We start from the raw sequence: 16,028 nt of genomic DNA on the forward strand, positions 1-16,028 counted from the left end.
ATAAATTCCTGCGTAAGTCCCTGGTGAGAACTGTTCCGTCAGCTTTTTTAATATATAAGCACGACGTTGGAAGCCTTTCTTAAATTCGTTGACCACCCTAAACATGTCCCTTATAAATGTTTTTACTTTTACTATTATCTTCAAGTTCCATAATTTTAGCTTTCAAAAAATTGCGTTTCTTTGTTCTAAAGGGTTTGGTAGTTTTCCGCTTATACCAAAATTATACTCGAGCTTCTACCAAGCGGGTTTTGTGTTAGACAAACATTATATTTCTAGGTTTTCAGAACTCCTCCCTCTATCTTCATTACAGCAGTGTTATTCGTAGTATTCCCACATCACCTTTAGCATCAATGTATAATGAAGGCACGCTAAACTAAAGGAAACTATGTAAACATTAAAAGATAAACTGGTGACTCCAATCTCAAGAAAATTGTTGGCTCATAATAGTACTAGCTACTGCTTATGCGACCTTAACTTAAATTCCTGCGCTTTTCTTACTATGCTTATTTCTTCCCGAATTTGTTTCAATATAGTTCGTTTTATATGGTACAACTATATTCTTAAGGTCCCCCACGAGTAAAAATCGAAAGCATTAAATCAAGAGAATGTGTAGAAGACTCAATTGCACTTCTGTGTGCGATCCATCGTCCTGTATATGTGTATTGAGCAAGCACTTATTACGTCTTAATGGTAGTGTGATGGAATGTCATGTTATTACAAACGGAATTGATCATACTAGAATAGCGCAAAATTGAATTGTATAGCACTTCTATGTGTTGCTGATCAGGAATATTACCTTCGAATTACCTTCAAAGAGAAAATGTTCAATTAGAGTCCTTGATTATAATCCACGTCAGATATTATACTAAAGTAGTTCGAGCAATTTCTCTTGATGAACATGAGGGTTGTGTGGAGAGCAATACATAGGGAACAATGTCGATTTACTATTTACTTTAACTAAAATTACTATTTACTTTAACCTCATAACAGCACATAATTTTATTCATAAAATTATCATATTCCTGTAAATAAATGATGTTATATCTTTCCTATTCGCCTAACTAAAGACCTAGATTGTAGAACATTCCAAGTCCACCAGAGTGCTTTTTTGTTTTTAGAAGAAAGACAAGAAGATTATACTTGGCATACTACTCTGTTTAGCTGAAATTATTTTGTATTTTTTTAATGGGGTTTTGATTTTGATTTACTTATTATGCAAGTGAATAGCCCTAACATAGATGCAAACATAGAAAGCAAAAAGCTTAAAATAAAAAGAAAAAGTGTGGACTTGTTATTTTATACAATTCAGGTCTTCAATTTATTATATGATGAAAACACAACTCAGTATGTGAGCGTGACTATAAACAATTTCAAATAGTGTTCGCCTAGTTTTAATATTCGTTAGACAGTTAAGTTTATTATTGTTGCCTTGTTGATTTCAAGAAAAAGAAAAGAAAAGAAAAGAAGAAAAAATTCAAAATGTCAAGATTTTTCACGGACAGAAATTTTAAAATTTATTTATACTTTTAGTCTCTAAAGTTTGAGGTATTTAGATTGTTTGGTTGTTTTGAAGTTCAGTGTTCCGTTCATCTCCGAGACTGAAGGAAACGTGGACCTACAGTTTAAGGTAAGAATAAAAGCACATGAGATCACACTTGGAATCAAACTAGGATCTCCCGACCCCAAAATGTGTATATTAACCATATAGCCATGAAGGGATTCATTTATACTAGTTCAGTCAATAAATTAGTGGACTGGTACCCAGAATATAGCACAGAACCCATAGTTGCTGTGCTGGGTGTGAACGTCCATATACACACAGACAATTACACAGACCCACACTGACCTTCAAATTAGTTCAACCATCATTTTGTCTTTTGATCTGTCTTGTCTCGGGGTTTTGCGTTTTGAAAATGATGGCATTTTCCAGGTAGCTGCTTGTCTCGTTAGTTCTGGATCATACAGGAGACACTATGTTGCATTTCCTGTTATTATCAGGTTTAGGAACGTTCCATAAGTGTCAGCAATTTTGATCGTTGGTTTTGTGTAAGAATGCGTGGGTCACAGTGCGGGATGATACGTGACGTTTCAAGTCATTCGTGAGAATGTTGTGACACGTACCATGGCTGATCCGTACTCCTGATGCAATGTCATCTACGACTGGGAACGGTTAGCGCTCACAACCATTGCAACATCTTCGATGTTGCATTCTTTTCGGACGATTGTTAGCTGACCTACTGGTTTGTAATCCTTTAAATTGTTTTTTCCTCCGTAACTGTTGATGTCACTTAAACACTGCACTGTGGCCCAGAGCGTTGTCACTTTACAATTGCATGATCATCTGCAACGTTCCTGCACTCTATTTACTTAGTGCTGGGCAGAACTTTGAAGTTTCCTCGTTGCTCAAACTACGACAGTCTCCAAGTCTGCCAATTCACAACAGAAGCAGTACGTCTGTTTACACTCTATGCACAGACCAGCCTCTTGCTGGGTCGAGAGATAAACTTCCACTGCTTCCTCCAGGATATCACTTAGCGCCACACTACGTCCAATTCACAAACTTTTTGACTGTAGTAGTATAGGTTAGAATTTGTATGTTTTATTTTGCGATTGGAGAAAGCAATACGCTATCAAAATAAAGAAAATATTGTTCTAGTTGCTGTACTATTACAAAGTCAAAATACTGTAGTACTAGGTAAGTATCCACAACACTGAGATTGTAGGAGCAGAGACCTGTTCGGTGCGTTGACTTACTTGAATTTGCTTTATATTCATACATACATCAACATAAAACCTGTAAGCTTCAAGTGAACTGAAGGTGACCCTGTCCATCCCAAGCTACGTAGTACACAAACCTTAGACATTTTAATAGCTTCTGATAGCTGTTACTCATATTATTCTGTTCTTATTCCGTAATTATTGTTTCTTTTACTACAAAATATAAAAATTATTGAAAGCAAATTTATATGCTACAATATACGACTTTTAACAATATTTTGTCACATCATTTCACTTGAAAGGAAAACAACAAGTTGCCCGAATCAGAAATGTTTTATTTGTGGCAATTTATCAATAATCACACTTCATTACTAATTTAAAACAAGATGTAAAATTAAATTGCGCAAACTCATTCATACAAAGTCGTTCATAAACTATTATGGACAAGACAATGTTATGCCATCATTGGAATTGGATTTTTGACACTAATTTCAAATAATTCGATTTTCGGTTACAAGATTATAGATTTAAAACATGTAAACATGTAGAAATTGACAATGTGCTGTATGTAATTCTTCGATATGTATTGAAATAGGGTTATATGCATTAGTGCATCAAAACAACTCCAACTTGTTGAAAACAACATTGTATTACAGAATGAAAGTGATCCCGATATCCGCTAAATTCTTAAAGGAAACCTCAAGTGTTTTTATCTAGAAGTAAGTCCCATATTTTAGAAAGCTAAGTGAATTTATCACAGTTTGATTAAAACTTCCCTGTACATTTTTACGCTAAATGTAAATCTTTAAAAAATACTGAAAACTTTAGAAAATTCAAAGCAAGAAAACTAAAGTAGAAGTGCAACACCTGGAAATCGGAAAATAGTACATAAATTATACGAGGTTTGGAACAAAAGCCATTACAACTAGTTCCAAATTGCTAGTTAGTATATCGTCTGGAAATTATCGTTTCAATGCTTCTCGTAATTGAATCGAACAGCTCATAACGAGTCGTATGCCACCTGTTATAGTTCTTTGCTTGCAAATATGTGAGCAGATCACAAATTGCTATGTGTCGCGTCGAAGCCATACAGGCATAATGTGTATTCACAACAACAGATGGCTCTGTGATTGCTGGTAGTAGCGCAGAGCAATGTTGCCACACTTGTTACAATTGTACCAAATTCAGCCCTTTTTGTCATTCATCGGCCCGTTGGTACCACGCAGGCATTTTCAGCCCTTTTTGTGAAAAAGTTGGTACAATTCTACCCAATTCAGCGCCATTTAAAGAAATACTTGTCACATTTTCAAAAGTGTCAGTAAGACTTTTCCTACATCTCACGTTACTCATACTGTGTGTTGGACTCTTAAAAAATGCTGTTGAACATTTATTTCTGTGACATTTATACCGCATAACGCTACGAACTTTGTGTAGAAAATTCGTAATTCGAACTATACTGGAAAACAAATTACGCTAGATGAGCGCATCCGCGCTGCGCATAAAGGAGACGAGAAAGAAACAGTGTGGTAGAAATTTTAGTAGTCCTATTTGGATGTTTTTAAATATTAATTTAAAAAAAAAGACTCTTGATTTAAATTCTGGAAAAAGGGCGGAGAGTGTTATAGAACTTTACTTCTGTTACTTTCATGTTATAGAGCCATGTAGCCTATTACACTCAGGGGTAAAAGTGGATCTAAAAAGTAGGGGGATATATGACGTTACGCCGTCCCCCGTGCCTATCTTTGCCCATTGTAATTTTTTAGAAGTGGGAGACGCCACAGATATTTTTTGAAAGTGGGGAGACAGCATCCCCCCGTGTTCCCCAACACTTTAACCTCCGATGGTATAATACAATGAATTCAGCCCTTTTCGTTTCAATTTGGTACTATTTTTCAGCCCACTCCAAAGCTAGGGCTGTGGCAACACTGACGCACAGTGCGCTGTGAAATCAGTTGTGTGGAGAGCATCATGCGAGATGGAAGTAAACCGGGTTGCGGGGCGCATAAATCGAGATAGCCATTCTCCGAGCGAGAAATGCGAGAGAATGTCACAGTGAATTTGTAGAAGCCCTTGGGAATCATGCCTTCCTATACCGTACAGTAGCATGATGGGCAAGAAAGTCTCAGTAAGAACGTGTGACAACAGATGATCAGCAACTCTTGGGAAGACCTGTCAGTGTGTGGACCGACGTGACGTGGCACGTGTCTTCATGGAGCAGCTTCTGGAAGAAGGTAGAAGATGGACGCTAGTAGAGTTAGAGAGGTAAGTGACATCGAGAAACGCACCACCCACAGGATATTGCAAACAGAAATGCAACTGTTCAAAATCACATCGCGGGAGGATACCGCATGCACTTACGGGAGTTCAACGGTGAATTTGATATGCAAAATGCAGCGATCACCTAGCACGCTGGCTACAGGAGGGAGACCACTTCCTGTTACTCATAATCACCATCAATGAAGTTTGGGCCAGGGCATACGAATCGGAACTCAAAAGTCAGGCCGCAGGATGGCGCCATGCCGGATCAAGAAGGCAGCAGATATTCCGTCAGAATCCTTCTCTTGTGAAATTGCTGGTGATCATGTATGTCAGGGTGTCGTTGTGTGCCACTTCGTTCCACATGGCGGAACAGTAACAGCAGAGTACTACAAGGACTTCTTGGTGCTTCAGGTACGACGTGGCATTCGGGGGAAACCTCCGGATCTTGTGGACCGTGCAATTATACTACACGACAACACAAGACCAAATAAAGCAGAATATGTACGGCGGCAACTACACCGCTGGAACACCATCATTGTTTTCAGATCATACAAAAGTTAAAGGAAACATTACGTGGTAGGCGGTTTGCGACATGAGATGACATTGCAACGCTGTGAGAAAACCAAATGAGTAAAATTGTGACGCAGATGATATTCAGTGCTTCCCACATCCTTGGCAGCGTATGGTAAACGTTGCAGAGGACTACTTTGCGGACTCAGGTTTGCCATGTGAGCTGTTGGTATGTATTCTGTGCTACATTTACTAAAGTACTCTGTCTCATAATTTGCACCAGGAAACCAGTATTGTCCTGTACACGACCGTAATAAATATGTGATGTAAATTGTTTGCGTGTTATTCCATTTACACACATGTAGTTTCAACCTCGTCCTTTCATATGTATTTATCACATTTTCTAAGCGGGTTGTTATTTAAAAAAAAATATTGTGATGATTTTTGCCCAGCCCTCGTAAAAGGCAAAATACTGATATAAAGATACCAGTACAACAAGTAAGTAAGATTCACGTAAAATGCTTCAAATTGTTCAAATGAAAAATAATATTCGCGCCCTAGAAAAAAAAAACTCATAGACGTTTTATTAGACAAAGTCGATTACTTTACTAAGAAAACCAGTGAAATACAGAAATCAGTTAATACTCTAAAAAAAATGTCAGAAGTTTTGGAAATACGAAACCGAAAACTAAAACAAATACTTGAAATTCTAGAGGGTAAGAAAACAAAAATCAGTTACAAGAAACTATTGAAATAGTTGGATTCAATGAAACCAAAGAAAATGAAAATAATGATGTGAAAATGAATTTTAATCAAAGCTTTGGAATAATAACAAAAGTCGATGATATACAAAAGTCCTCCAGAGTATTCACATCAAGAACAGACAAACCAAGGATAATAGTAGCAAAACTTTTTTCCAAGGTAATTAGGGACAAATGGATACAGAAGTTCCGAATAGGAAAAAATTACTACCATCAGAAGTCTAGCATAGAGATTTCCAAACGAGTTTTTGTGAATGAACAAGTAACATATAATAATCGAAAAATGCTGAATGAAACAATGCAATTCGTCAAGAACAATTTTTTTAGACATTTCTGGGTGTGTGGTGTAAAAGTACTTCTAAGGGAAGATGATGCATCACAGATTAAACATATTAGAAGAGTAGAAGATCTACAAAGCTTGCAAAATTAAGTGTATATTTGAGTTGAACTCAAAAGATTACTTCAAGATGGAACACGTAATTCACACGTGATCACTTTGTGGCCTATGGAACCCGAAAGTTCAATGTCACGTTCACAAAAGCTCTCCACTGACTTCTATCCTAAACCAACTCGATCCAATTTCTATTTTGTATTCGTATTTCTGCGAGTAGTAGAAAATGGATCGATCTGGAACATATTAGAACATACTAGTACAACTCAGGAGCCCCTGGGAAGTCGAGCACCCTGAACCGACAACCCACGGTCTTTTACGACCTCCATTTTAGGGGTGTATTTGTTCCCTTTTATGAGCACTTTTTAGGGGGAGTATTCGTTCTCTTTTAAGAGCACTTTTTAGGGGCTGAACTCGTTCCCTTTTATGAGCATATTTTCCAACCTCTTACGAACACACAGCAGAACATAAGACTACGTAACATAGCAGGGGTGTACTCGTTCCCTTTTATGAGCATATTTTCCAATCCCTATTTTAACATAGTAGAAATTACATAAGACTACGAACACATAGAAGAACATAAGACTAAGTAACATAGCAAGGGTGTACTAGTTCCCTTTTATGAACATATTTTCCAACCCTTATTTGAACATAGCAAATAACACATAAGATTACGAACACATCGAAGAGCAGAAGACTACGTAACATAGCAAGGGTGTATTCGTTCTCTTTTATGATCACTTTTTCAACCCCTATTTGAACATATTACATATTACATAAGACTATGTAACATAGCAGAGCTAATACAAGAGTATGGCTTATTTTCCAACCCCTATTTTAACATAACAGAGAATACATAATATTAATTCCCTTTTATGATAACTTTTCAACCCCTATTTGAACATAGAACATAAAACATAACAGGGGTGTACTCGTTTCAACCCCTATTTTACCATAGCATAGAATACATGGAGACTCCGAACACATAGCAGAGCATAAGACTACGTAACATAGCAGGGGTGTACTCGTTCCCTTTTATGAGCATATTTTCCACCCCTGATTGAACATAGCATAGATTACATAAGACTACGTTTCAACCCTTATTTTAACATAGCAGTTGGCCTATTTTCCCATCCCTATTTGTACTCGTTGTCTTTTCCAACCCAAAATACTCCAACCCTTATTTTAACACATAAGAGCTTAAATTACATAAGACTATGTAACATAGCAGGTGTGTACTCATTCCAACCCCTATTTTAACATAGCTGAAATAGCAGACAATGAGAAAAGATTACAATCGAACACCCATGGTCTACAGATAGTCATTTTAGAGGGTGTATTCATTCTCTTTGATGACCATTTTTTCCACCCCTAATGGAAATTACATAGCAGAGCAGATAATACATAAGATTACGTAACATAGCAGGGGGTGTATTCGTTTCCTTTTATGAGCACTTTTAGGGGTGTATTCGTTCTCTTTTATGATCACTTTTTAAACCTCTATTTGAACATTTTAACATAGCAGAAATTTTTGAACAAATTTTCCACCCCTATTTTAAAGTAGCACTGATTTCGTTCCCAACCCCTAATTTAACATAGCAGAAATGATATAAGCATATCCTCAAACTACTGACCATCGTGAACAAAGGTCAAACTTGGAAACGGAGCCACATTTAGTATTAGGTCATCAACAAGTTCCAAAAATAATGACTATTGAGGTCAAAGGTCAAAATACTTAAAACCTAATAGCTCGAAAACGGAGCCACATATTGAGATGGTGTTTCCACATCTAGTAATAGGTCATTAACTACTACAAGTTCCAAAAATAATGACCATCGAGGTCAAAGGTCAAAATATTTAAAACCTAATAACTCGCAAACGAAGCAACGTATTGAGGTGCTGTTTCCAAATCTAGTAATAGGTCATCAACTAATACATGCTAAAAAAGTACTGACCATCGAGGTCAAAGGTCAAAATACTTAAAACCTAATAACTCGGAAACGGAGCAACGTATTGAGGTGCTGTTTCCACATTTAGCAACTGGTCATCAACTAGTACATGTTAAAAAAGTACAGACTATCGAGATCAAAAATCAAAATACTTAAAACCTAATAACTCGGAAACGGAGCCACATATTGAGATGTTGGTTCCATATTTAGTAATTGGTCATCAACTACTACAAGCTCCAAAAATAATGACCATCGACGTCAAAGGTCAAAATATTTAAAACCTAATAACTCGGAAACGAAGCAACGTATTGAGGTTAGGTTTCCAAATCTAGTAATATGTCATCAACTAGTACATGTTAAAAAAGTACTGACCATCGAGGTCAACGGTCCAATATTTAAACCCGAATAACTCTTAAACGGATCCTCATATTGAGGTGCTGTTTCCAAATCTAGTAATTGGTCATCAACTACTACAAGTTTCAAAAATAGTGGTCCTCGAGGTCAAAGGCCAATCTCGTAAACGAAGCCACATATTGAGATAACCTTTCCTCATTTACTAAATTTGTGTGATCCATTCAATTTTGTACCAAGCAGAAAAAAGTGAAGAAGGAATAAATTTCAGTGGCTTATTTACTTTTGTATTAATGAGAAAGAAATCAAAGAAACACAGTTTTAACTAGCGCAGAATTTCTGTACCTTTTTGGGCTATTCAAATAAACGCAAAAATTAATTTGGATGGAGTATTTATTTTTTTAATAACAAGAAAGAAAGCGAAGATATGCCACATTAATAGCTGAAAATTTTATGTCATCTTGTATTATTTAAACAAAACGAAGGGCTAAATTTGAGAAACCGAACCTGGACCATTTTAACTAACTAAGATTTTATATCATTTTGTAATACTGAAATTTGGCTGGAGTTTTTAGCTTTGTATGAACCAGAAAAAAGTGAAAAAGGTCCATTTTAACTAGTTCAATATTTCTGTACAAACAAAAAAGAAAGGAAATACTTTTTTTTAGCTAGCTAAGAATTTTATACCAGTTTGAAATTTTTAATAAACAAAGGAATATACTTGTACTAACCAGAAAAAGAAAGAAACTTTTGTACCACTCCAGTTAACGAAATAATAAATTTATGGGTTCTAAGTTTTATACCCACGAGAAAAAATTAACATCCATTTTATTTAAAGAAACAAAAGAATAAATTTGTACTAACTAGAAAAAGCGAAAAAGGACCATTTTAACTGACTCAGAAGTTCTATACCATTTTATAATATTTACGAAGGGATAACCTTAGAATGAGCATTTTAATTAACTCTGAATTTTATAACATTTTATAATACTCATATAAACGAAGAAATAAATTTGATTGGAGTATTTAGTTTAGTACCAAGCAGAAAAAGGAATCCAGGAAAGGCGAAGAAGGATCATTTTATCTTTTTGTGCTATTCAAATAATCGAAAGAATAAATTTGAGTCGTCTATTTTATTTTTGTACCAATATTTTATACTTTTTGTTCCATTTAAGAAATGAATAAATATATTGGAGTATCAACGAGAAAAAAGCAAAGATATGCCATTTTTAACTGGCTTAGATTTTATACCTTTAGTAACATTTGTACCAAACAGAAAAAAGCTATAAAAATAAACAAAGGAATAGAAAGCAAAGTAAGACCATTTTAAATAGCTCAGCATGTTATACATTTTCGTACTACTCAAACAAACGAAGATACACATTTGAGTGACTTATTTACTTTTGTACCAACGAGAAATGGCATTTTAACTAACTGAGAATTTTATACCTTTTGTATTATGCAATTAAAGGAAGAAATAAATTTATACCAACCAGATAAAAATGAAGAAGAACTATTTTAACTAGTTGAGTATTTTATACCATTTTGTACTCCTCAAATAAACGAAAGAATAAATTTAAGTAACCTATTCAATTTTGTACCAATGAGAAATTGCCATTTTAACTGGCTCAGAATTTTACTACTCAAATAAACAATGGAGTATTTAGTTTTATACCACCGAGAAAAACAAAGAATATTGTACGATTTTGGAGTATTCAAATAAACAAAGGACTTATAATTTGTGTCAACTCTAAAAAGGACCATTTTAACTAGCTGAGTATTTTATTCATTTTGTATTATTTCAACAAGCAAAAAGAAAAAGCAAAAAAGGACCATTTTAACTAGTCCAATAAACGAAGACATAAATATGAGCGAGCTATTTAATTTTGTAACAACCGGAGAAAAACCGAAGAAGGCCCATTTTAACTAGTTCAATATTTTTGTACTATTTTGTACTACCCAAATAAACGAAAGAAGAGTCATTTTATACTTTTCTGTACCATTAAAAAACTGAGGATAACTTGAGAAGTCTTAAGTTTTTGTACTAATTCGAAGAAAAGTAAAGATGATACATTTTAACTAGCTCAGCTTTTTCATACCTAATGTTGCCATTTAAATATGGGTGTTCCAACCATTTATAACAGGCTTAGATTTTTATGCCTTTTTGTAATATTTGTATCAAACCGAAAAAGGCAAGGAAATACCATTTAACTAACTAATAATTTTTGTCCTAACCACTTTAAGTAGTTCAGCATGTTATAAATTTTTGTGCTTTTGGTCTACCCAATTTAAACAAACAAAGGAATAAATTTGTGTGATCTATTCACTTTCGTAACAAGCAGAAAAAGGAAAGAACTAACATTTTGTACTAATCAAATTTGGGTGGTCTATTTAGTTTTCTCCATTGTAACTAACTCAAACAAACGAAAGAATAAATTTGAGTGGCTTAAGCAAAGAAGGTTAATTTATACCTTTTTGTGGTATTAAAATTGAGTGACCTATTCAATTTTGTACCAACTAGAAAAAATTGAAGAATAAATAAATTTTGTATGCAATTAAAAAAACGGAGAAGGTTTATTTATGTACATTTTGTACTAAAATTCTACTTTCTGTACCAACCAGAGAAAAACAAAAGAATAAGCTTAGAATTTCTATACCTTTTTGTGCTATTCAAATAAACGAAAAACGAAGAAGGATAATTTTATATTCTTTCGTAGTAATCAAATTTGTGTGACCTATTCACTTTTGTAACAAGCAGAAAAAGCCTGTTTTAGTTTTGTACCAACCACGAAAAAAAGGGAAGAAGGTCCATTATAACAAGCTCGGTATTTTTATACCATTTTGTATTACTCTAAGAAATTTGGATGGTCTATTTCATTTTTGTAACAATCAGAAGAATAGCTCAGAATTTTATACCTTTGTGAGGGATTAAAATAGTTGTGGTGCTACATTTTGTATACTTTTGTGTCATCCAGAGAACAATTTAAATTGCCTCTCCCGTCACTAAGTAAGGCTCATAAAATATTTGAACGTGAGATTTAACAAACCAGAGTTGCGTTATAATTCAATTATAACTTAATTGTGTAGAACAGACTCCATAGCAATTAGAGTATTAAAGAAAACTGATGAAGGACGACAAATCATGACAGCATGCATGGCCATTTTTGATCACAGCAGAAGAGATCATATCAAAGTAAGAAAAGTTTTCAAAGTTCCATGTTCCATACCATCTATAAAGAGTGCTGCAGATATTTAAGCAACGTGACGAATGCGTTACCTAACATTTGTATTGCTAGTAGAGTGAGAGTTTATAGATTTTCTCTCTCATTTCACGTTTAATTAAGATCGTCCACACCTTTTGTAATAATTCGTAATCATACTGCAGCAAACAGTTATGATCTTTTCCATTTTCATTATGGTCAGAACATGCTTCACATAATAATACTGAATTTGGTGTGTACTCATTAAATAATTGTATAACACATGTATCACTAATACTTTGACTAGTACACTCGCACTCATTAGCTTCCACTTCAAAACAGTTAATATTTGAAACACTGTCATCTTCACTTTCCGGAAGTATTTCATCTTTATATCTATTATAGCGTCTAAAATAATACACTTCTTCTATTTCTTGTGATGGATATATGATTCTCACTTTATCACGTAACTCATCTGGCAAATCGAGGTCAGACGGATGAATTAACAGTATAAGTTTTTCGCTTTCACGCTGAATTTCTTTTTCTCTATGTGAAACATAAACAATCTCCATGCTCTTCAGCAAAAACAAATCAAATAAAGAATTTTTTCAAGTGTGATACATGTATTTATACCTAGAATACAAGCATTCTATGCATTCTCCGTCTTATATTACAACCAAATAATATGTTTCAAGGCAATGCAAAAAAATTCGTTAATATAACATCATGATGTATGTGTTATTATTTTCTAAATATACTCCATAATCTTATATTCCATTATAATAAAATACATAAATGCAAAAATATATATTTGTCTTTTTGCACTTAGACCAGGAAAGAAAGTTTAAAAAATAATTGAATCGTTGAGCAATAGGCAATAACTTAGGACCCTCACTCTACTAGCAATACAAATGTTATGTAACGCATTCGTAACGTTGCTTAAATATCTGCAGCACTCTTTATAGATGGTATGGAACATGGAACTTTGAAAACTTTTCTTACTTTGATATGATCTCTTCTGCTGTGATCAAAAATGGCCATGCATGCTGTCATGATTTGTCGTCCTTCATCAGCTTTCTTTAGTACTCTAATTGCTATGGAGTCTGTTCTACACAATTAAGTTATAATTGAATTATAACGCAACTCTGGTTTGTTAAATCTCACGTTCAAATATTTTATGAGCCTTACTTAGTGACGGGAGAGGCAATTTAAATTGTTCTCTGGATGACACAAAAATATACAAAATGTAGCACCACAACTATTTTAATCCCTCACAAAGGTATAAAATTCTGAGCTATTCTTCTGATTGTTACAAAAATGAAATAGACCATCCAAATTTCTTAGAGTAATACAAAATGGTATAAAAATACCGAGCTTGTTATAATGGACCTTCTTCCCTTTTTTCGTGGTTGGTACAAAACTAAAACAGGCTTTTTCTGCTTGTTACAAAAGTGAATAGGTCACACAAATTTGATTACTACGAAAGGATATAAAATTATCCTTCTTCGTTTTTTCGTTTATTTGAATAGCACAAAAAGGTATAGAAAATCTGAGTCATATTGCAAACAAAATTTATTCATTCTTAAATTTTTTCATAATGGACAAAACTTAATAGACCACCGAAATTTGATTAGTACAAAATGTTAGTTCTTTCCTTTTTCTGCTTTTTCAAAAGTGTATAGGTCACACAAATTTATTCCTTTGTTTGTTTAAATTGGGTAGACCAAAAGCACAAAAATTTATTTCATGCTGAGCTACTTGAGATGGTTAGGATAAAAATTATTTGTTAGTTAAATGGTATTTCCTTGCCTTATTCGGTTTGGCACAAATATTACAAAAAGGCATAAAAATCTAAACCTGTTATAAATGGTTGGAACACCCATATTTAAATGGCAACATTAGGTATGAAAAAGCTGAGCTAGTTAAAATGTATCATCTTTACTTTTCTTCGAATGAGTACAAAAACTTAAGACTACTCAAATTATTCTCAGTTTTTTAATGGTACAATGACCCTTCTTTCGTTTATATGGGTAGTACAAAATAGTACAAAAATATTGAACTAGTTAAAATGGGCCTTCTTCGGTTTTTCTCCGGTTGTTACAAAATTAAATAGCTCGCTCATATTTATGTCTTCGTTTATTAGACTAGTTAAAATGGTCCTTTTTTGCTTTTTCTTTTTGCTTGTTGAAATAATACAAAATGAATAAAATACTCAGCTAGTTAAAATGGTCCTTTTTAGAGTTGACACAAATTATAAGTCCTTTGTTTATTTGAATACTTCAAAATCGTACAATATTCTTTGTTTTTCTCGGTGGTATAAAACTAAATACTCCATTGTTTATTTGAGTAGTAAAATTCTGAGCCAGTTAAAATGGCAATTTCTCATTGGTACAAAATTGAATAGGTTACTTAAATTTATTCTTTCGTATATTTGAGGAGTACAAAATGGTATAAAATACTCAACTAGTTAAAATAGTTCTTCTTCATTTTTATCTGGTTGGTATAAATTTATTTCTTCCTTTAATTGCATAATACAAAAGGTATAAAATTCTCAGTTAGTTAAAATGCCATTTCTCGTTGATACAAAAGTAAATAAGTCACTCAAATGTGTAGCTTCGTTTGTTTGAGTAGTACGAAAATGTATAACATGCTGAGCTATTTAAAATGGTCTTACTTCGCTTTCTATTCCTTTGTTTATTTGTATAGCTTTTTTCTGTTTGGTACAAATGTTACTAAAGGTATAAAATCTAAGCCAGTTAAAATGGCATATCTTTGCTTTTTTCTCGTTGATACTCCAATATATTTATTCATTTCTTAAATGGAACAAAAAGTATAAAATATTGGTACAAAAATAAAATAGACGACTCAAATTTATTCTTTCGATTATTTGAATAGCACAAAAAGATAAAATGATCCTTCTTCGCCTTTCCTGGATTCCTTTTTCTGCTTGGTACAAAACTAAGTACTCCATCCAAATTTATTTCTTCGTTTATATGAGTATTATAAAATGTTATAAAATTCTGAGTTAGATAAAATGCTCATTCAAAAGTTATCCCTTCTTAAATATTATAAAATGGTATAGAACTTCTGAGTCAGTTAATATGGTCCTTTTTCGCTTTTTCTAGTTAGTTCAAATTTATTCTTTTGTTTCTTTAAATAAAATGGATGTTAATTTTTTCCCGTGGGTATAAAACGTAGAACCCATAAATTTATTATTTCGTTAACTGGAGTGGTACAAAAGTTTCTTTCTTTTTCTGGTTAGTACAAGTATATTCCTTTGTTTATTAAAAATTTCAAACTGGTATAAAATTCTTAGCTAGCTAAAAAAAGGATTTCCTTGCTTTTTTGTTTGTACAGAAATATTGAACTAGTTAAAATGAACCTTGTTCACTTTTTTCTGGTTCATACAAAGCAAAAAATCCATCCAAATTTGAATATTACAAAAATATATAAAATTCTGAGTTCGTTGAAATGGTCCATGTTCGGCTTCTCAAATTTAGCCCTTCGTTTTGTTTAAATAATACAAGATGATATAAAATTCTCAGCTATTAATGTGGCATATCTTCGCTTTCTTTCTTGTTAGTAAAAAAATAAACACTCCATCCAAATTAATTTTTGCGTTTATTTGAATAGCCCAAAAAGGTACAGAAATTCTGCGCTAGTTAAAATTGTGTTTCTTTGATTTCTTTCTCATTAATACAAAAGTAAATAAGTCACTCAAATTTATTCCTTCTTCACTTTTTTCTGCTTGGTACAAAATTGAATGGATCACACAAATTTACTAAATGATGAAATGTTATCTAAATATGTGGCTTCGTTTACCAGATTGACCTTTGCCCTCGACGACAATTATTTTTGAAACTTGTAGTAGTTGATGACCAATTACTAG

Source organism: Thermobia domestica, chromosome 2, assembly GCF_964235325.1.
Source record: "Thermobia domestica chromosome 2, izTheDome1.hap1.1, whole genome shotgun sequence".
Classification (NCBI taxonomy): Eukaryota; Metazoa; Arthropoda; class Insecta; order Zygentoma; family Lepismatidae; genus Thermobia; species Thermobia domestica.